At 34.7% G+C, this 21,913-nt stretch overlaps 1 protein-coding gene and 1 non-coding gene across 8 annotated transcripts in view; one reads left to right on the top strand and one right to left on the bottom strand.

The window, feature by feature from the left end:
* Window positions 1-21,913, bottom strand: part of PHF8 (PHD finger protein 8) — a 98,051-nt gene that overhangs the window by 8,263 nt on the left and 67,875 nt on the right. The gene's annotated exons all lie outside the window — the stretch shown is intronic.
* On the top strand, window positions 18,674-18,792 carry LOC111733065. The gene has a single exon (XR_002777821.1). It is a non-coding gene; the product is annotated as a 5S ribosomal RNA (ribosomal RNA).

The raw sequence follows: 21,913 nt of genomic DNA, 5'->3' as shown, positions 1-21,913 counted from the left end.
ACCAAACAGCCCTAGATGAAAGCTTTTCTTTACAGAAGAATGCCAGCTAATAAATGTAGAAGGAATGACAGGATTAGAAAATCATAGGTTTGCAAGCCCTAATGAAAAAACTGATTCTAGGGCACTGGATAGTCACATAGTATCGAAGTACTGCCTCACTGATTACTTGCTAGTCAAGAAGAAGAAACCAACTTGACAAGGGTGAGATGAGGAAATCCCCCCTTAACTAAGTATTAACCTACTGTCACTAATAGTGAGACAACTTCATATATCTCCTGATGCAATGCGACAGGAAATTCACAGCATTATTTGGGAAGTAGTTTTGTCAAAGATCTAAAATCAAGTAAGCAGTTCTTATTACTTCCAGTTTTTAGAAAACACAGAGATAAAAGAACAAGTTAAATGACACCATGAGAAAACAGACATTCCAAGATAACTGGCCTGGTTTCATTAAAAAAACAATGTCACATGGAAGAAAACAAATCTAGAAGGTGGAATGTGCTACAGGACAATCATACCAGTTTTTTTACAACAAATCAAAAGCATAAAACAAAAAGGTGGGAATGCTCTAGATTAAGAGTGACTTAAAAAGCATGACAGACAAATGCCGCATGGACACTCTTTGGATCCTGATTTAAACAAATCCACTGTAAAATTATTTTTAGTTAGACAACTGAGGAAATTTAATTATGGACTTAGTACTAGATAACATCAAGATTAATATTAAATTATTATTTTGTTAAGTTTGATAACAGGACTGTGGTTATGTGAGAAAATGTCCATATTTTTTAGAGATGCATACAAGTATGTAGAAGATGGAATGACACAGTATCTGGGATTTGCTGTAAAGCATAGACAATTTTTTTAAAAAAGAAGTTACTGATGAAACAAATATGGCAAAATCTTGATAACTGTTGAATCTCAGTGATGGGTGTACGATAATTCATTGCACTATTCTATTTTTAATTAAAGAAAAAAAGCAATGTTACAAAAAAAAAAAAAAAGAGGTGGTGGTGGTACTGACCTAGATTTAAAGATTCCTTGGTCGGTTAGCTATTATTATTACAAAGGAGACTTTCCGTATAAACGTGCGGATTCTAGAACAGGCAGTTCAGGAGGTTGAAGTCTTTTCTTTAACAGTGAATTTTTTTGTTTATAAAATGATCTAAAGCAAATCTAGCAAAAATGTTAATGCTCAATTTTTGGTTATGAATTCATCAGTATATTTTCTATTGTTCTCTATAGTTTTGTAAGTGCAGTGGTTTTAAAACAAGACCCAGGTTCTATTAATAGGTGGAACCTATGTTCCCTCCTGCTGAATCTCAGCAGGCTCATTTATAGCCTATAGTATGTGGTGAAAGTGATACTCCAAAACTTCTGAGGCTATGTCAGAAAAGGCAATTTCAGTTTCTACATTGCTTGTTGGAGCACTAACACTTAGAGCCCTGAGCAACTATGTAAGAAGTATGATTGCCTTGAGGTCACCAGGCAGTGAGGAAGCTAGACACATGGAGAGGCTACATGGTGGCACTCTGCTTGGCACTTCTAGTGTCTGAGTCCTCCCAGCTCAGGCACCAGATATGTGAGTTAACAAGACTTCAGATGATTAAAACTTCTGGCCATTAAGTGACCCCCAGCCTTCAAATATTCCCAGCTGAAACCTTAGACAAAATAGAGTAGAGATAAGTTGCTCTCATTGTGCCTTTTCCAAATTCCTGACCTATACATTATATGGGCAAGTTGATGTTTCAAGTTGAAAACAACCTTTTTGTTTGAACCTGATTTTGGGGAAAAGAGACTATAAAAGAAATTGTGGGAGTGACGTCAGAAGCGTTGTGGCATGAGGGATCTCCCCTGATCTCTTCCCTTCAAATTACAACAAGCTGAATACCTACAATCCAACAAATAACACCCGACCCACACACAAGCATGTCTGAGAGATCTGCGCATCAAGGAATCTAAGGGTGGGCCAATCGCGTGAGACAGGGTGGTGGAAAGGGAGAGAGGATCAAAGACAGACAGGCAAAAGGCAGCTGGAGCTCCATGCAGGTTGAGGGGGAGGGAGGAATTATGAGGCTTTTTTTTTTTTTTCTCTTTGAAGCTCTAAACAGTCCTGCCTGAGTAGTCAGCATATTCCATGCAACAGAGCCAAGAACAGGGCAGAAACCTAGTGCGGAGGGGCACCAGCTTTGTCTTAGCAACTGCCATTGATTGCTAGGCAGAAAGCTGAGTCATGGAATCTGGCCCCCTCCCTTTACCATCCCAGTTGCGCCCTCCCCACCACCATACCCTCCCAGAGCCCCAGGGGAATTTGCAGCAACCAGAACTGAAATACACACTGCAGTCTCACAGTGACAGAGGCAGAGCTATAGAAGCAAGGCAGCTGAAGCTTGAAGGCCAGTATTACTGGAAGGAAAACAGCCATACACAACGCTGGCCTCCCCCAATTCACTACACCCCCACCCAGTCAGGCTGATTCGGAAGGAAGCAAAACAGCACTGCATCTGACTGTTGGCACAGTACAGGGACTTTAGGGCCTTTTCAGAGGCTCAGACACCCATTGCCCTTCACATTCAACCACAGGGATGGAGCCCTGAAACTAAGGCAACCTGATCATAGAGGAGATACACACCTCTCCAGAGAATAAAGGGCATTTTCAACCTCAAAGCAGACATCCAGGAGGCTTGGGCAGTTCTGGAGGATTGGGCACCACTTACTGGAAATCAAGAGAAAAACTTCTTCTTACCAACCTGCTAAAGAGAGATCACTATATAATAAATTTTCTTTTTAAAGCAGAGTACATTCCCATTAATGCCTAGGCAGAAAAATAGTCCATGAAATATCACTAACAACCAAGGTGACAAGGTAGCTCAGAAAGAAAATGAAAAATCTCCAGAAAATAAACTTAAAGATATAGAAATATGCAATTTCAATGACAGAGAATTCAAGATTGCAGTTCTGAAAAACTCAACAAGATGCAAGAAAATTCTCATTAACAGTTCAAAGAACTTAGAAAAAAAATCAACAAACAACAGGAATACTGTACCAAAGCGATTTAAACTCTAAAAAAGAACCAAATAGAACTTCTGCAGATGAAGAACTTATTAAAAGAGATGAAGAATAAAATAGCAAGCTTAGGAAATATTGCTGACCAGATGGAGGAAAGAATTAGTGATATTGAAGATAGAAATTTAGAAATGACACAGATGGAAGAAGAGAGAGAATTGAGAGTGAAAAAAATGAAAGAACTTTTACAAGAACTATCTGACACCATCAGGAAATACAACATAAGAATAATGGATATACCAGAAGGAGAAGATAGGGAGAAGGGAACAGAGAGCCTATTCAAACAAATAGTCAAAAAGAACTTTCCAAACTGGTGGAAAGAACTGGATTCTCAAATCCAAGAAATAAACAGAACACCTAATTATCTTAATTCAAAAAGACCTTCTCCAAGGCACATTATATTAAAACTGTCAAAAATTAATGACTAAGAAAGGATTCTCAAGGTAGCAAGGGAAAAGATGATAACCTATAAAGGAAAACCCATTAGATTACCATCAAATTTTTCAGCAGAAATGCTACAAGCTAGGAGGGAGTGGAATCAAATATTTAAACTATAAAAAGAGAGAAATTACCAGACAAAATAATATATCCAGCAAAGTTCTCCTATCTATATAAAGGAGAAATAAAGACCTTTTCAAACATACAGATGCTGAGGGAATTTTCCACCACAAGGCCTACATTACAAGAACTACTAAGAGGATCATTCTACTTGAAATAAAAGGACAAAAAATATGTAACTATGAAAAAGATGACTAACAGGGAGACAGAAACAGGAAAGTGCAAACCCTTATTAAGAACAAGATATCATCATAAGCTTATATATTACATAATAGTTAAAGGTAAAAAAAACACTTTAAAAAGAGAAGACAACAGATACTGCGACCTAGAAATGAACATACAGCATAAATAGGGATAATTTGATTAAAAAAAAATGGAACAGGGAGGGAATAAAGATCTGAATTAGCAAAGAGGAATGGAGATAAGGCGCATGTAGAAGAAAAAGGACTACTGTGTGTGTGTGTGTGTATACATTTACATATGTATATGTATGTGTGTGTGTATATACACACACACACACACACACACACACTATCCTTTACATAAAATTAATGGTAACCATACACAAAAAATCCAGAACCGAGACACATAACATAAAATAGGAGGGAACAGAGGAAAAAACCACAAAATACCACCCTCCCCCCAAAAAAAATGACAGAAGAAACAAAAGGACAGAAAAACAATGGAGATACCAAGCTACTAGAAAAAAGATAAAATGGCTATAGGAAAACCTCAGATATCAATAATCACCCTAAATGTAAATGGACTGAACTCACCAATCAAAAGGCACAGAGTAGCAGATTGGGTTAAAAAATAAAAACCCAACCATATTCTGCCTTCAAAAGACACATCTCACTAACAGGGACAAAAAGAGACTCAAAGTGAAAGGGTGGAAAACAATACTCCAAGCAAATGGCATCCAGAGAAAAGTGGGTGTAGCCATACTTATATCTGACAAAATAGACTTCAAGATAAAAAAACATAACAAGAGACAAAGAAGGACTTTCACAATGATAAAGCAGACCATACATCAAAAAGACATAACACTTATCATGTCCTTATAAGAGACAGAAGGGAAAAATACAGATACACATGAAGAGAAGGCAATGTGAAGATGGAGTAGAGAGAGATATGAAGATGCTGGCCTTGAAGACCAAAGTAATGTGCCCGCACAAACTGAGTGTGGTGGCCACCAGAAGCTGGAAGGGGAAAGAAATGGATTCTTCCCTAGAGCCTCCAGGGGAAGCATGGCCCTGCTGACACTTTGATATCAGTGTAGTGATACTGATTTGGTTTTCTGGCTTCCAGAACTGTGGGAGAATATTTAGGATAGAATAGTAAGAATACTTAGATACAACAGCTTTTTAGAGGTTAAAATCTAATGTTAAGCTACCAATTCATATTGATCTGAAATGAAGGGAACTAAAATTTTGCTATGCTGAAACTGCTTTGGGAGATATAGATTTTCAGGTGTTTATTAAAAAAAAAGATTCAGAAAAAACCTTTGACCCTCATCCCTTTCTTGTGCAAGAGAATCAGAGACAGAAACCTGCTTCAGGAAGGAATCTTAGAATGCTACCTCGGCCTAAATTGAATTAAGTATAGTAAACAAGAGGACATAAGGCTGGTGCCTATTAGCAAGAAACACCCTGTGACCCATTGTTTGAGTTACCACGCAAGAATGTTCCTGCCATGTATGTTGTACTCTTCTTCAACTACCTATAAATTGCTCACTCTCACTTCTGAAATCTAACACTCCTTCCACGCTTTTCTCCAATGTCTTATATACCCAATATTGTTGCCTCACTGTCACTGGAATTTTCATGCTTATATGAATGCCCTGAGAACATATATTAAAATTCTGATTTTCTTCTGTTAAAAAAAAAAAAAGACATAACACTTATCAACATATATGCTCCCAACTAGGGAGCACCAAAATATATAAAGCAACTAGTAACAAAACTAAAGGAGAAACTGACAAAAACACAATTATAGTAAGGGACCTAAACACCCCACTGACAGGTATGGATAGATCATCCAAACAAAATCAAAAGGAAATATCAACTTGAATGACACATTAGACTAATTGGACATAATCGACATTTACAGAGCCCTTCGTCCCAAAACATCAGATTATACATTTTTCTCTAATGCCCATGGAACATTCCCAGAGACAGAACATACACTGAGACAAAAAATAAGCCTCAACAAATTTAAGAAGACTGAAATCATTCCAAGAATATTTTCTGCTCATAATGCTTTGAAACTGGAGATCAACTGTAAAAAAGAATGCAAGAAGAACCACAAATATATGGAGATTAAACAATATGCTGCTAAAGAAAAACTGGATCACAGAAGAAATAAAAGGAAAGATCAAGACATACATAGAAACAAACAAGAATGAAAGTATAACATATCAAAACTTTTGGGATGCAGCAAAAGCGGTAATAAGAGGAAAGTTCATATCATTACAGGCTCATCCAAAGAAATAAGAAAAATGCCAAATATACAACCTAACACTACATGTTAAAAAAATAGAGAAAGAAGAACAAATGAAGCCTAATGTCAGCAGATGGAAGCAAATAAAAATTAGAGCAGAATTAAATGAAATTGAGAGGAGACAATAGAAAAAAATCAATGCAACAAACATGTGGTTCTTTGAGAAGATCAAAAAAACTGACAAAACCCTGGCTAGACTCATTAAGGAAAAAAAAAGATACAAACAAAATAAGAAATCAAAAGAAATTACGACATATACCACTGATATACAAAGCTTCATACAAGAATACTATGAAAGATTATATACCACCAAATTCAATAACCAATAAGAAATGGACAAATTCTTAGAAATATACAACCTTCCTAAACTGAATCATGAAGAAGTGGAAAATCTAAATGGACCAATCAGCAGTATGGAAATTGAAACAATTATCAAAAACCTCACAAAAAGTAAAAGTCCAGGACCAGATGGCTTAACTAGTGAATTCTCCCAAATATTCAAAGATGATTTAATTCCTGTTCTCAAACTTTTCCAAAAAATTGAAGAGGCAATACTTCCTAACTCATTGTATGAGGCCAACATTACCCTGATACCAAAACCCGGTAAGGATAACACAAAAAAAGAAAACTATAGACCAATATCTATGGTGAACACAGATCCAAAAATCTTAAAATACTAGCAAATCGAATACAACAATACATTAAAAAGATTATATATCATGATCAAGTGGGGTTTATTCCAGGGCTGCAAGGATGGTTCGACATATGCAAATTGATCGATGTGATACACCACATAAACAAAATAAAGGATAAAATTCATATGATCATATCAAGAGATGCACAGAAAGCATTTGACAAGATACAGCATCCACATGATTAAAACACTTAATAATAAAATGGGGATGAAAGGAAAGTACCTCAACACAATAAAAGCTATATACAACAGACCCTCAGCTAATATCATACATAATAGTAAAAAACTAAATGCCTTCCTTGTAAGATCAGGAACAAGACAAGGCTGTCTGCTCTTACCACTCTTATTCAATATAGTGCTGGATATCCTGGCTTCAGCAATCGGGCAAGAGAAAGAAATAAAAGGAATCCAAACTGGGAATGAATGGATCAAATTGTCACTTTTTGCAGATGACATGATTCTCTATATAGAAAACCCTAAGACTCTACCAAAAAACTATTAGAAACAATAAACAAAAAAACCATTAGAAACAATAAACAAGTAAAGTTGCAGGATACAAAATCAATGTACAAAAATCCATAGCATTCCTATATACTAACAATGAAATTTCAGAAAAAGAAATAAACAACAATTCCTTTTGCAATTGTAAAAAGAATAAAATACCTAGAAGAAACTTAAGAAAGCATGTGAAAGACCTATACACTGAAAACTATGACATTATTAAAAGAAACTGAGGAAGATGCAAAGAAATGGAAAGATATTCCATATCCATGGATAGGAAGAATCAACATAGTTAAAATGGCCATATTATCCAAAGCAGTATACAGGTTTAACGCAACCCCCATCAAAATCCCAAAAGCATTTTTAAAATAAACAGAACAAAAAAATCATCAGATCTGTATGGAAGTGCAAAAGACCCCAATAGACAAAGAAATTCTGAGAAAAAAAGAACAAGGCCAGAGGTATCACTCTGCCTGACTTCAAATTAAACTACAAAGTGACAATAATCAAAACACACAGACCAATAGAACAGAACTGAGAGCCTAGAAATAAACTGCCATATATATATGGCAAAATAAATTTCCAAAAAGGAGCCAAAAAATATACGATGGAGGAAAGAAAGCCTTTTCAATAAATGGTGAGGAAAAATTGGAAAGCCACATGCAAAAGAATGAAACTAGACTACTATCTGTCACCATACACCAATATTAACTCAAAATGGATCAAAGAACTAAAATATGAGACCTAAGTCAATAAATTGCATAAAACGAAGCATAAGTACTAAACTCATGGACTTTGGTTTTTGAGAGGATATTATGAATTTGACCTCAAAGGCAAGGGAAAGTAAAAGCAAAAATAAATGAACAGGACTATACTAAACTATAAAGCTTCTGCACAGCAAAAGAAACCATCAACAAAATAGACACAGCCACCTGAATGGGAGAATATATTTGCAAACAACATCTATGATAAGGGCTTAAGATCCAAAATATACAAAGAACTCATACAACTCAACAATTAAAACAAAAAATCCAACTAAAAAATGGGCAGTGAACATGAGCAGACACTTTTCCCAGGAAGACATAGATGGCCAACAGACATGAAAAGAATGCTTAATTTCACTAGCTATTAGGGAAATGCAAATCAAACCACTATGAGATACCACCTCACACCTGTGATAGTGACTATCATCAACAGGACAAGTAATAACAAGTGTTGGAGAGGTTGTGGGGAAAAAGGATCTCTCAAACACTGCTGGCGGGAATGTAAATTGATACAGCCACTATAGAAAACAGTATGAAAGTTCCTCAAAAAACTTAGCATATAATTACCATATGACCCAGCAATTCCTTTTCTGAGTATTCACCCAAAACCTTGAAAATATTTATCTGCAAAGATATACGAACCCTGGACTTTGCAGAAACATGGCAGAGTGAGAGATGTCCCAGATCTCTCCCCTTGAAACAACAATGAGCTGAACATCTAAAACTCAACAAAAACACCCAAACTGCACACCAGCACATCTGAGCGTGGGATCTATGCATAAGAGCTACCACAGGTCACAACCCGAGGTGTTGGGGCGTGGACTGGGAGAAATAAAGAAAATGCCCATCGCAGCCTCTGAAACTCCCTGCAGGAGGAAGGGGAGGGGAGAAGGTGCGGCGACTTCCCTCAACAGCCCTGCCTGGGAGTGCTGTGAGTTCCATGCAGCCGGCAGCAGGGACAAGTCATCAGGACAGAAAGCAGAGAAGCAAGACGGGACCACAGAGAAACAACAGTTGATTTTTACCGGCTGGGGTTGTAATCGAGACTGAGCCACAGACCCCAACACCCAACCAAGAGGGCCCCTCCCCAGATACTCTCCTAGACCAATCATAGAGGAGCCTCAAGGGAATCTGAGCAAGCACTGCCAAGACTGTCACTGACACTGACATGGACTGAAACTGAGAGTAGCGAGCATGAATAAATATCTACAAGAAAATAAAAATGGCATTATTAAGGCTTTATATAAAGCAGGAATCCAAAAGGCTTAGACGCCACCTACTGGAAACCAAAAGAAAAGTGTCTTCTTTGCAACAAGCTAAAGAAAGACCTTTATATAATAAATCTTTCTGGAAAAACAGCAGAATAAATGTCTATTAATGCCCAGGCGGAGAAATAGTCCATTAAACACCATGAACAACCAAGGTGACAAGGCATCTCAGAAAGAAAGAGAAAAATCTCCAGAAAATAAGCTTACAGACATAGAAATATGTGACTTACCTAACAGAGAATTCAAGATGGTACCTGTGAAAAAACACAATGAGATCCAAAACAAGTCAAACAAACAATTTCAGGAATTGAAAAAAACACATAGATGAGCAGAGCAAGGAGACTGAAACCCTCAAAAAGAACAGAATAGATATTCTGGAGAAAAAAAAAACACACTGGAAGAGTTGAAAAATGAAATAGCAATTTTGGGAAATAGAGTCGAACAAATGGAGGAAAGGATCAGTGATATCGAAGACAAAAATCTAGAAATAAATCAGAAGGAAGAAGAGAGAAACTGAAGAATGAAAAATAATGAGAGAGAAATACAAGAACTAGCTGATACCATCAAGAGAGGAAACATAAGAATAATGGGCATTATCGAAAGCGAGGAAAAGGAACAGGGACTAGAAAGCATTTTCAGACAAATAGTGGATGAGAATTTCCCAAATCTAAGGAACGAGCTGGAGCTTGGAATTCAAGAAGTCAACAGAACAACCAATCATCTCAACCCAAAAAGGCCTTCACCAAGACAGATTGAATTAAAGTTATCAAAAATCAATGACAAAGATTTCTCAAGGAAGCCAGAGAGAAAAAAACGGTAACTTATAAAGATAAAGCCATTAGATTATGCTCGGACTTCTCAGTGCAAACTTTATAAGCCAGAAAAGAATGAAATCAAATATTTAAACTATTAAGTGAAAGGAACTTCCAGCCTAGAATAATGTATCCAGCTAAGCTCTCCTTTAGATATGAAGGAGAAATTAAGACTTTTCCAGATATACAAAAATTGACAGAATTCTCCATTGTGAGGACTGCATTTATTGCACTACAGGAAATATTGAAAGGGGTCAGCTCACCTAAAACAAAATGAAAAAAAATACATAATTAGTAGTAAAGTGACTATTAGGCAAATAGAAGCAGAGGAGTGCAAACCTTACTAAGAACAGGGCATTATAAGGTTAAATAATAAGAAGGGAATTGTTATAACAAGATAGTAATGAGCATTCAGCATACATAGGAATAAAGTAAGATAACAATGACTGAAAAGGGGAGGATTCAAAGATCCAAATTCATAAAGAGGAATGGAGATCAGACACGCGCACAAGAAAATGGACGACTGTATATATATATATAACTATCCTTTACATATTCGTAATGGTAGCCACACACCAAAGATTCAGAACTAAAGTATATAATATAAAACAAGAAGAAAGAGAGGCAAAAGCCACAAAAGCCAACCAAAATAAAGAAAACAGAAAGAAAACAAGGAAGCGATGGAAACACCGAGCTACCAGAAAGCAAAAGATAAAATGGCTATAAGAAGACCTCATATTTCAATAATCACCCTAAATGTAAATGGACTGAACTCACCAATAAGAAAGCAGAGTTGCAGAATGGATCACAAAAGAAAACCCAACCATATGCTGCCTCCAGGAGACACATCTCAGCTCCAAAGACAAACATAGGCTCAAAGTGAAAGGGTGGAAAATGATTTTTCAAGCAAATGGCATTCAGAGAAAAGTGGGAGTAGCAGTACTAATATCAAACAAAAGAGACTTCAAAATAAAAAAGGTAAAGAAAGATATGGAGGGACATTTCATAATGATAAAGGGAATCATGCACCAAGAAGACATAACACTTATTAATATCTATGCTCCCAATCAGGGAGCCCAGAAATATGTAAAGCAATTATTAACAGAACTAAAGGAAGAAGCAGACCAAAACACTAACATCGTAGGGGACCTAACTACCCCACTGTCGGATATGGACAGATCATCCAAAAAGAAAAATCCTTAAATGACACATTAGACCAACTGAACATAACTGATATTTATAGAGCCTTTCATTCCAAAACAGCTGCTTATAAATTCTTCTCTAGTGCACATGGAACATTCTCAAGGATTGACCACATGCTAGGACACAGAGATACCTCAACAAATATAAGAGAGTTGAAATCAAACCAATCATTCTCTGATCATAATGCTTTGACTCGAGATCAACTGCAGAAAGAAATCAAGAAGAACTACAAATACATGGAGATTAAACAACATGCTACTGAAGAATAACTGGGTCAGAGAAGAAATAAAAAGAGATCAAGTGATACATAGAAACGAATGATAATGATAGTACAACATATCAAAACTTTTGGGACAGTTCATATCATTACAGGCCTATCTCCAAAAACTAGAACATGCCCAAATGAACAACCTAATGCTTCATCTTAAAAAACTAGAAAAGAACAAATGAAGCCTAAAGGTCAGCAGAAGGAAAGAAATAATCAAAATTAGAGCAGAAATAAATGAAATTGAAAACAAAAAAAAAAACAATAGAAAAAATAAATGCAACAAAGAGCTGGTTCGTTGAGAAGAGGGGAGAGGGTGGAGGAGGAGGGGGGAGGTAGACGGGGTAAATGGGGTCAAATATAGGGGGGTAAGGGGAGGGTGAAGTGGGTAAGTTGGATCAAATATATGGTAGCTGAAGGAAACTGGACTTTGGGTGGTAAATACACAATAGAATACACAGATGTCAAATTATAATGTACAGCTGAAACCTATATAATTGTATTAACCAATGTTACCCCAATAAACTTAATTAAAAAAAGAAATAATATTATGAAAAAAAGATATATGAACCCCTATTTTCTCTGCAGCATTATTCATGGTTTCCAAGACATGGAAACAACCAAAGTGCCCTTCAATAGATGATTATATAAGGAAGATGTGGTACATATATTCAATGGACTATTACTCAGCAATAAGAAAAGATGAAATACTGCCATTTGTGATAACATAGATGGATCTTGAGATTATCATGGTAAGTGAAATAAGTCAGACAATAATAGTTGAAAACCATATGATTTCACTCATATGTGGAATATAAAACTAAAGGGAACAAACAATCATAACAAACAAACAGAGACTCATGGACATGGGCAGTAGATTAGTGGTTACCAGAGGGAAGCGGGGAGAGAGGAGGTAGATAAGGGTAATGAGTGTCAAATATTTGATGACGGAAGGAATTCAAATTTGGGTGATGAACACACAATGCGGTATACATATGATACATTATTGAATTGTACACTTGAAACCTATTTGATTTTATTTACCAGTGTCACCCCGATAATTTTAATTAAAAAAAGAAATTTTGAACATACAGTTAAGAAAATTTGATTATGGAATTGGTTTTAGAAGATCTTAGGGAATTATTAACTGTTAGTATAACAAAGGTAGTATGGCTACATAGTAGGGTGTCCTTATTCTTAGGAGCTACTTAAATATTAAGGGGTAAAATATCAAGTTATGACAGCTGTCCATTACTCTGAAGTGGCTCAGCAAAATCTACAGATAGACAGACAGACATAAATAAATGGATGAAGCAAATACAGCAAAATATTACAACTGTAGGATCTAGGTATTGAGAATATGGGCATTTGTGTACTATCCTTCGACATATATGTATGTTGGAAAATAATAAAAAATTTTAAATAATCAATGAGACTGAGATTATCTTGGTTTGAATAAACAAATTATAAAAGACATTTTTGGTATGACTGGGGGAAATTTTAATAAGGATTTGATATTAAATGATATAGGATATAAATGTTTACTTAGGTGTCATATAATGGTACTATGGTTATGGAAGAAAATGTCATTTTCATAGAGATGCATACTTAACTATTTAGTATGTCATGATGGATGGCATCTGCAAAAATGGCAAAGTTAAGTACCTCCAACAGTTCATTCCTGAATTAAAAAGCAAAGAAAAAACTAGCAAAAATGTCAGAATAAACATTTTCAGAACTCTGGAACTTAACCAAAGGCTTACAACAATCTAAAACGCATTTATTTAAAAGAAAGAGCTATATCTTAGTAAGAGCAGTGAGCTTTGTGGAATTTTAACTTGCCTTAGACCCATCCAGATCTCCTCAGCCCATCAGTGGCCTTGAAAAATAATAGCCCACATTCCCAGTGATGTAGGGAACAGAATGGAGCTGGAGCCTAGTGCCACAAAGCTTCTCCCCACGGGGCATTTATCAAAAATATTTAAAGGCAAATGCTTAATGTCCCAGTTGCTTAAGGTGATGGATAACAGTTGTAGCAAATAACAGACTAACCAACCCAAAAGCTTAAAAGGAAAAGCTGAGGAATGAGCTATCCACCAGGGATTAGAAAAGCTCCCCATATTTATGGAAATCCAGAAGGCCATAAGCATGCATAGGGTCTATGTGCATGATCAGAAAAGACTTGAGAAAACCCTAAGCACTCACTTCTGGCTGACATTGAGGTTCTACAAAGCAGGAATTGAATCCTAAGGCAGAGTTGTAAAGTGCCTCCTTGAGTGTTGAAGGCATGTACCAACATGCACATAGAGCCCCTTGTCAAGCACTGAGAAATTTACTGGTTCCAGGCATTTAAGGAAATCTCTGTCCAATCATTAGCTGACCACTAAACTGAGTAGATACTTCAGTGTCCATGAATAAAAATAATACATATTTTAATGCCTTTTCTAAACTAATCATAAACAAAAAAATAACCGCCAAGTAGCAACAAAACCCTAGGGAATAGAGTGGGGAGTATCTGATTTCTAGAGCTGCCAAATTATTTAAAATGTTCACTTTTCAACAGAATACTGGAAGATATGCAAAGAAATAAGAAAGTGTAGCCATACACAGGAAAAAAGTAACCAATAAACACTGTACCCGACTTTGCAAATAAAACTGGACATATTAGACAAGGACTTTATACCAGCTATCTCAAACATGTTTAAAGAGCTAAAGGAGACCATGTATAAAGACCTAAGCAATACTATGAACAATTATATGCCAACAAATTGGACAATCTAGAAGAAATAAATAAATTCCTAGAAACATACAATCTTATAAACAGAGTCAAGAAGAAACCAGAAACTCTGAAGCAACTGATGACTACTAATGAAATCTAATTGGTAATCAAAAAGCTCCCAACAAACAAAAATCCTGAACTGGACTTCACAGGTGAATTTTCCTAACCATTCAAAGAAGAATTAACATCTATTCTTCTAAAACTTATCAAAAAATTCAAGAGGAGGGAAGGCTCTCATGCTCATTTTATAAGGCCACCATCACCAATTCCAAAACGAGACAAAGACATTGCAAAAACAGAAAATTATAGGCTGTTATCCCTAATGGACATAAATGCAAAAATCTTCAACAAAGTATTAGCAAACCAAGTTTAGCGATATATTAAAAAAGACCATACACCATGATCAAGTTGGATTTACTCCTTGGATACAAGGTTGGACCAATATTCATAAATCAATTAATGTGATACACTAAATAAAAAATTGAAGGATAAAAATGAAATAATCATATCAATAGATGTATGAAAAGCATTTGACGAAACCAGCATACATTTATGATAAAAACTCTCAGCAACATGTGCACAGAGGGAAAATACCCGAACATAACAAAGGCCATATAAGACAAACACACAGCTAACTTCATACACAATGGGGAAAAGCTAAAAGCATTTTCTTTAAGGTCAGGAACAAGACAAAGATGTCCACTTTCACCATTTTAATAAAGATAGTATCAGAACTCCTAGCCACAGCAATCAGATGAGCAAGAGAAATAAAAGCCATCTAAATTGGAAAGGAAGATGTAAAACTGTCATTATTTGCAGATGATATGTAACTATATAAAGAGAGCTCTAAAGATTCCATCCCCCTAAATAAAAACTGTTAGAACTGATAAATCCAGTAAAGTAGCAGGATACAAAATTAATATTCAGAAATTGGTTGCATTTCTATACACCAATAATGAACTATCAGAAAAAGAAATTAAAATTATAAGTCACTGAAAAAAGAAACTGAAGAGGATACAAATAAATGGAAGCACATACAGTGCTCATGGATAGGAAGAATTAACATTGTTAAAATGTCCATACTATCCAACACAATCTACAGATTCAATTCAATCCCTATCAAAAAGCAATGGCATTTTTCAAAGAATGAAAACAAAAAATCCTAAAATTTATATAGAACCATAAAAGACCCCGACTAGCTACAGCAATCTTGAAAAAGAAGAATAAAGTTGGAAGTATCACACTACCTGATATCAAACTATACTACAAGGCTATAGTAATCAAAACAGCATGGTACTGGCATAAAAGCAGACACAAATATCAATGGAACAGAATAAAGAGCCCAGAAATAAGCACATGTCCATATGGTCATTTAACCTATGACGAAGGAGGCAAGAATATACAGTGGGGTAAAGACAGTCTCTTCAATAAATCACGTTTGGGAAAACTGGACAGATACACGCAAAAAAATGAAACTAGACCACCTTCTTACACCATATATAAGAAATTAACTCAAAATGGATTAAAGACAAATATAAAACCTGAAACCATAAAACTCTTAGAAGAAAACATATGCAGTAAACTCTTTCACACTGCTCTTAGTAATATTTTTTCTCATATATCTCCTCAGGCAAGGGAAACAAAAGAAAAAAATAAACAAATGGGACTACATCAAATTAAAAAGTTTTTGCACAGCAAAAGAAACCATCAACAAATTGAAAAGATGACCTACTGAATGGGAGAAGATATTTGCCAATGATACATCTGATTAGGGGTTAATATTCAAAACTTACAAAGAACTCATACAACTCAACGCCAAAAAAACAAACAATTCAATTAAAGAATGGGTAGAAGACCTGAATAGGCTTTTCTCTAAAGAGGATATATGAATGGCCAAGAGACATATGAAAAGATGTTCAAGGTCACTAATCATCAAAGAAATGCAAGCTAAAACCACAATGAGATATCACCGCACAGCTGTCAGAATGGCCATCATCAATAAATCAACAAACGACAGGTGTTGGAGAGGATGTAGAGAAAAGGGAACCCTCATGCACTCTTGGTAGGATTGCAAATTGGTGCACCCATTATGGAAATCTGTTTGAAATTTCCTCAAAAAATTAAAAGTAGAACTACCTTATGACCCAGCAATTTTTCTTCTGGGTATTTATTCGAAAAAAACCCCCACAAAACTAATTAAAAAAGATATATGCACCCCTATGTTCACTGCTGAGCTATTTTCAATAGCCAAGATATGGAAGGAACTTAAGTGCCCATCAATAGACAAGTGGATAAAGAAGTGGTACACATATACAGTGGAATGTTACTCGGTCATAAAAATAATGAAATCTTATCATTTGCTACTACATGGATGGACATAGAGGGTATTGTACTAAGTGAAATAAGTCAGAGAAAGACAATTACCACATGACCTCACTTATATGCAGAATCTAAAGAACAAAATAAACAAAAATAGAAACAGATTCATAGATATGCAGAACAAACTGATAGTTTCTAGATGGGAATGGGGTTAGGTGAAAAAGGTGAAGAGATTAAGAAGTACAAATCAGTAGTTACAAAATAGCCAAGGGGATGTAAGGTACAGCATAGGGAATACAGTCAATAAAACTGTAAAACTACATATAATGCTAGGTGGTTACTAGACTACTCAGGGGGATCACTTCTTAAATTATATAAATGTCTAACCACTATGCTGTATACCTGAAAGTAACATAAATAACACTGAATGTCAATTATAATTGAAAAAATAATAAAATAAAATATGAGAATGATGTTTTACCAAATAGAGAATACCAATACAGAAATAAGAAGGATCCAAATAGATATGTTAAGAGTTGAAAAGTAAAATAACTGAAATAAAAATTTCACTAGAGGGTTTCAACAGATTTGAGCAAAAAGAAGGAAGAATTAGTGACCTTAAAAGATAGGTTAATTAAGATTATACAGTCTGATGAACGGAAAGAAAAAAGAATGAGGAAAATGAGCAGAGACAAATGCACCTGTGGGATGCCATGAAATTTACCAACATATGCATATTGGATTTCCGAAAGGAGAAAGTGAAAGGGACAAACTATTTTAAGAAATAATTGCTAAATTTTTTCCAATTTGATGAAAAACATTAATTTATATATCCAAGAAGCTCAACAAACTCCAAGTTGGATAAACTCAGAGATGACACATAATAACCAAAACTACAAAGAGAGGATTTTGAAATCAGTAAGACAGAAGCGACTCATAATATACAAGGGATTGTCAATAAGATTTACAGCTTATTTATCATCAAAAACCAATGAGGATAAAAGGCAGTGGTATTACATATTCAAAGTGCTGGGAAAAAACCCACTGTCAACCAAGAATTCTAAAGCAAGCAAAATGAGTTTATTACTAACAGACCTGCCCTATAAGAAATGCTAAAAGGAGTTCTTCAAGCAAATCAAATCCATATGACTAATGAGCGCTAGTGTAAAGGTAACTAGTAAAGGTAATTACAAAAGAAAGTATAAACATTTTTTTGTTGTATCTAATTTTTTTCACTCCTAAATAAAAAGATAGCTGCATAAAGCAATAATTATAACTCTATGTTCATGGGTACATGGTGTATAAAGATGCAATTTATGACAGTAATAGCATATTGAAGAAAGGGAATGGAACTATATAGGAGCAAAGTTCTTATACACTATTGAAATTGTTGATATTAATCTGAATTAAAATGTTATAAATTAAGATATTAATGTTAATCTCTAGGACAATCACTAAGAAAATAACTCAAATATATATAGAAAAGAAAGGAATAGAACAAGACACTAGAAAATAACTAGACATTAGAAAATAAACACAAAAAAGGGCAGTAATGGAAGAATTGAGGAACAAAAAAGAAATAAGACAGAGAAAACAAACAGAAAAATGGACAATGTAAACCTTACTTTGTCAGTTATTACATTAAGTATAAATGGATTAAATTCTTCAATTTAACTGGCAGAATGGATAAAAATCTATAATCCTACTATATGCTGTTTACAAGACACACTTTGGATTCAAGACACAAATGCATTGAAAATAAAAGGATAGAAAAAGACATACCATGAAGACATTACCCAAATAAGAAACTGAATGGCTATACTAATCAGACAAAATAGATTTTAAGACAAAAGTTGTTACTAGAGATATAGAAGGGACATTTTATAATAATAAAAGCATTAATCTGTCAAGAAGATATAACGGTTATAAAAATATATGCACCTCTGTCTATGGCTACGCCACCCTGAACAAGCCTGATCCCATCCGATCTCAGAAGCTAAGCAGGGTTGGGCCTGGTTAGTACTTGGATGGGAGACCACCTAGGAAGACCGGGTGCTATAGGCATAAAAAATAAAACATAAGGGATTGTAAATTGACAAGGTCCTTGCAATCTATGAGGTCGACTAAGGGTTGCCTCACCTAAACACACACACACACCCCTAACAGAGACCAAAAATACATGAAGGAAAAATTGACTGAACTAAAGGAAGAAACAAATTCAGTTCTCCACTTTCAATAACGGATAGGATAATTAGAAGAACAATAAGGAAATACAGATTCCATATTTCAAACTTCACTAAAAATGCCTTGAAAAAAAGTATGTGCATATATAGCAAAATGTTCATCATTAAATCTGGGTGATAAACATGGGTGTTAAGATACTAACTGCTCTAATTTTGTGTACATATGAAAATTTTCACAAAAAATTTTAACATAAAAAAGGAAAAATGTTTACTATTTTTATTCTTGTAACCACATTAACTTGATTATTGTAGCACTGTAGTATACTTAAATATCTTAAAAGGCTAATTTCTTTTCATTTACTTTTTCTATTCTATGACTCTTTAAACTAATCATACCTGTTTACTCTTCTAAATTAATTTTAGAATGAGTTCCCTACAAAATTCTATTAGTATTTTTAACTGGGATAGTGTTAAACATATACATTTAATTAATGACCCTTTACAACACTCATTCTTTGTAACCAGGCACATGGTATACCTCTATGTATTCATGTCTTCTTTTATGTTCCTCAGCAAAGTTTTAAAGTTTTCTTCATGTAGGTTCCACACCTTAATAATCTTAAGATTATTCATGAGTATTTTATACAATTGTTATTATCAATAGAATTTTTTCCTCTGTGTATTATGGTTATTACCAATATATAACAATTCTTGATTTTTGGATATCTGGTTTATATTCAGTGATTACCCATTTTATTGAATTCTTACATGTTTTAACAGTTTTTCAGTCGATTCTCTTACATTTTCTAATTGTAAGAGAATTCTAATTATGATTTTTTTAATCCTATCATTTCTTTCACTTGTCAAATACTTATTAAATATCTCACATGTGCCAGTCACTATGCAAGGTGCTACACATACAATGAAAGACATAAATAAAAGGATTCCCACCCGTAGGGAGCCTAATATGATAGTTTGTTCTCTTAATTTCTAATAGTTATAGTTTTTATTTCTGCTTCATTCCTAACTTTGCTGTCTGGAACTTCTAGAACAATGCTAAATAATAGCACTGATAATGAATATATTTGTCTTACTACTTATTTTAATAGGAATACCTTTTGTAGAATGTCTCTGTCTTTGTATGGGCCGTGAATACACAATGCGATATATGTATGACTTACTGTTAAACTGTACACTTGAAACTTATTAGATTTTGTTAATGTCACCATAATAAATAATTTTTTTTAATTTAAAAAAATTAAATGAAAAATATAGAGGTGTTAATTATGTGCTCTCTGAACAGAGCAACAATGGATAAGATCAACTTTTTATATAGAAATATTAAGGTTTTTTATGTAGAATGAGGAAAAAGTGCCATAAACAAATTATATACATATGTGAAGGATGACTATTTATTTTCCATATAAAAAAGGCAACTTGAAAAGCTTGAAGAACTACATGGATAAATGGGTAAAGGTCAGAAATAAAATTTACAAAAGAATAAATTTTAATGTTAATATAAACACGTAGGAAATGTTAACTCAAAGAAATGAAAATTAAATTAGTAAGATACTGTTGTTTGCTTGTGAAATACCAAAGGTCAATAAAATATCATGGTGGAGACTGCTTGTTCTCAATCCAGTATCATTTTCCCTTTTCGCTAACTAACGAAAAACATGACTTTGTGGGACAGCAATGTACCTAGCTAAAAACTACATTTCCTGGCCTCTCGGCCATGTGACACAATTTCAGCCAAAGATAATATTCAAAAAAGTGGAACTTTAAAACTCCTTGGGGAGGGGTGATCAGCAGGCCTATTCCTTTTTCCTTTTCCTCTTCCTCCTGACTGTAACTCAGAGCCCTCTGCTGCAAGTAAAGCAGCTATCTTGTGACCCTGAGGGGATAAGCACTAAGGATGCCTCAATAGTTTCTATTACTCACAGAGAAACACTACTCCTAAATGCTGTATGTTTAATGCCTGTAAGGATTTATAAACAAGTACTCTCACACATGGCTGGTGAGAGTGTAAACTAGTACAACCTTTCTGAAAAGCAATTTGGCAATACATATAAAGAGCTTTTAAAACATTCATATTAACAAATTGTATTGGCAAGGGTGTAGGGAAATAGATACTCATTTATTGCTTATGGGAGTGTAAACAATGTCTAAGATGTAGCTGTTAAGTGGGAAAAGTAACATTCATAATAGTGTATAAAGTATGCTTCCAATTGAGTAAAAGAAGACTGAAAAAGAAAAAATATATATGTATTTATTTGCACACATATAAGCTACCTCTGAAAGAATAAACATGAAACTGATAACAGTGGCTGATGCTAGGTGGGAAGTTGGAAGGCTGTGGAACAGGGGTTGGAGAAAGACTTTTCACTGCATACCTATATATCAAGGTAAATAGCGTCATATACTTTGGCCCTTCTAGAGTTTCATGGATATCCGTCCTAAGTAAATAATCAGAGATACAAACACATACAAAGATGTTCACCCCAAATGTTATTACTAAGTGTGAAACACTTTCCAGGACTGGGACTAGGTGAAATGCCCCACATCAAAGGAGAAGTTAGGCAAATTAGGTATATCCATAGAGTAGAATATTTTGTAACCACTAAAATATTATTTATAAACAACGGCATAGAGATATATTTATCTTGTTAACTTTAAAAGCCAGATATATTTATCAGTTTTCAACTTTTACAGTCAACTTATAGTTGATGTAGAGTATTAATCACAAGACAACGTAAATGTTAACAGCCTTGACAATGTAAAAGAAAAAGTGTGCCTCATAGAAGGTTAGAGGAAGAAAAATTAGCAGCACTAATGTCCATATCTTAGAAAATGGGTGATCAAAAGAAACTGACAGAAGCTGATGGAAGGAGAAACAGAAATTAAGTTAATAAATCAAGAAATAAATAGTGTTATAAAACCCTATTATATTGAGTTTTAGAGGTTAACTACCAGAAAAATAAAAACTTGCCTCTCAGGCAAGA

This window comes from Pteropus vampyrus, unplaced genomic scaffold (assembly GCF_000151845.1).
Source record: "Pteropus vampyrus isolate Shadow unplaced genomic scaffold, Pvam_2.0 Scaffold518, whole genome shotgun sequence".
In the NCBI taxonomy this organism is placed as follows: Eukaryota; Metazoa; Chordata; class Mammalia; order Chiroptera; family Pteropodidae; genus Pteropus; species Pteropus vampyrus.
Note: the sequence above shows the minus strand (reverse complement) of the source record. Positions and strands in the feature narration are given on the sequence as shown.